Genomic DNA, 2,341 nt, shown 5'->3' on the forward strand with positions numbered 1-2,341 from the left:
AAACAGCTCAGGCTTCAGAGCTGAGGCCCTGGCAGGAGCACAGGCCCCTGAGTACTCACAAAAGCACAACCACCATAGTGCTGCTCATCAGGGCGCGCACTCCTCACCCTGTGTTGGAGCCTACATTTCACAAAGCCAACCTCTGCAGTGCATCCTCTGCATTTTCAAAGTCTTTCCTTAACAGGTGGCTGTCCTCCTCCTCCTCCCCAAACATGCTACAGCTTGAATCAGACACTTTGATCAGGGGGAAAATATCCCCGGGGGAAAAAGCTCTTGGTGTAACACCAGCAATGTCTTTGAACCAGCCTGTCGGGGCACAGTGGAGAACCAGGGCCTGAAACTGTGGAGGGAAAAGGATGAAGACCTGACCAGCAGCAAAACAAAACAAACCCTGCCTGAACCCAAAGAGTGAAATACCCAAAGTATAAAATACCAAAAGAGTATTTTATCGTTTTTGTAGAGATGCTCACACCTGCAGAGAAGTCTACACTGCCTTCCAGCAAGCACAGTGTCCCAGGCTGCTATGGAGATATCCCAAGCTTGCAGATGCTGATAGGAGCTGCTGTCCCTGTGCAAGCTCCTGGCTGGTGGTGCAGATGGAAGTGCTGGTTTGTGGAAACACCTTAACATCCAAACGAGATACACTAACCTGTGCAGGTTTTCTGGCTGGAACAGTGACTGTGGAAGAAAGCTGGACAATGAGCAGTTCCCAGTGGGGGCCTGGAATGCCATGATGCCCCCTGAGTATCAGTGGTTGTCCTACAAAGAGTGGTGCCTGTCTTCCTGGAGCACTGTGTGGTGGCAGCCCTGTTCTGGTGGCTGCCAGTTCATCCCAACACACACCAATGCATCCTCTTTTAATCAAAATGGATAAAAGTTCTGATCATCCCCTTGCCTGCTCCACTGGTGTGGGACAACTCAAACGTTTGCCTGAGCCAGATGCATTCACAGAATTTTGGTTTTAATGGCATTTTGTGACACAGGTTGGCTCCTCCACTGCAGCCCCAACTGCTGAGAAATCAATCATTACCAGCAGTTAGCTGTTTGATGGTTAACAGCCTGAACCCAAGCCAAACTGGTTGTTAATTGGGCTAACAACTGATTTCAAGGGGTTGTTTTGCAGGGCCCAACACTCCCAGCAATTGACTTGGAGCTGTAACCAGTAGCCAGGCAGCAATTAACAGAGCCCGGGGAAATTCGCAGGCCATTACCAAAGGGCTGGCTCCCAGCTGGGCTTCTGCTTCTCATGGGGAGATAGGGAGCACAGCCACAGCCCGGGGCCTGAGCAGGCACAGCCAGCACTCAAGGTCCTATTTCACATCCTGATAGTCAAAATTATATGGATGTACAGCCTAGGTCTCATCCTGCACTTCAGGAGGAACTTACGGGGTTTTTTTAATGTTGTAATTGGAGTTTTCTTAAAAATTGCCACGAACTTCCACAGGGACACCTTCCAGCTCTTCTTCAAATCCCTTCTCAGGACTCTTTTTTGCTGTGGTAGCAACTGGACCCATGTTTATGTTTATCTGGACAGCTTATGGCACCTGCTACAGTGGACCACAGGAAACATGATGTCTTTGGGACAAGGGCTGCTCCTAACTCTGGGAGCAGCTCATTAAAGAGGAGATTCCAGCCACCAAGACGTGCTACTACAGCAGAAAGAGTTTGCAAAAACAATCACAGAAAGAGGCTGAGATTTTTTTCCTTCTCCTCCTGCTATGAATCTTTGAGAGGCAAACAATTAGAAAGCACTTCTGGCCACACTGGCAGGAGAAGCCAGCCCAGGAAGCAAGGACCCTTCACAGTGGCATGGTCATGGTTAGAAGGGGTTACTCCTATGGCTGAACAGAGGCCTTGGATGGGAGCAGTGGCACAGATCAGGCATTCACCAAACTGGGAAGGCTCTGACAGCCCTCAGCATCCCATTTCCAGTCCACAACAACCAACAGCACAACCTTAGCAAAGTGATAATACCTGGACATGGCTGAAATGGTTCTTCCATCACAGCCAAGCCTCCCCCAGCCTCTGATCTAGGACTATGGTTTTATCTTGGACACCACACAGCCTGGAAGGACATTCCAGTGTTACAGATCCTATAAACACAGGAGAGATGCTGTAGGTCACATGAAGCCCAAGGACATCCTCTCTGCTCCCAGAACAGCAAATCTGAGGTGCATTTCCTTGCACAGTACCTGGCCATTAGGCAACCTGGAGTAACAGCCATAACCTTCAACCAATCCACACACGAGCCCTCTCTGGTCTGCAGCTGATGTGGTGAAGGGCCAGTGGGTGCACAAGGAGTTCTGCTGGAGCCTGGCACCAGTTTCATGCTGACTTTGAC

Source organism: Geospiza fortis, unplaced genomic scaffold (genome assembly GCF_000277835.1).
Source record: "Geospiza fortis unplaced genomic scaffold, GeoFor_1.0 scaffold130, whole genome shotgun sequence".
Lineage (NCBI taxonomy): Eukaryota > Metazoa > Chordata > Aves > Passeriformes > Thraupidae > Geospiza > Geospiza fortis.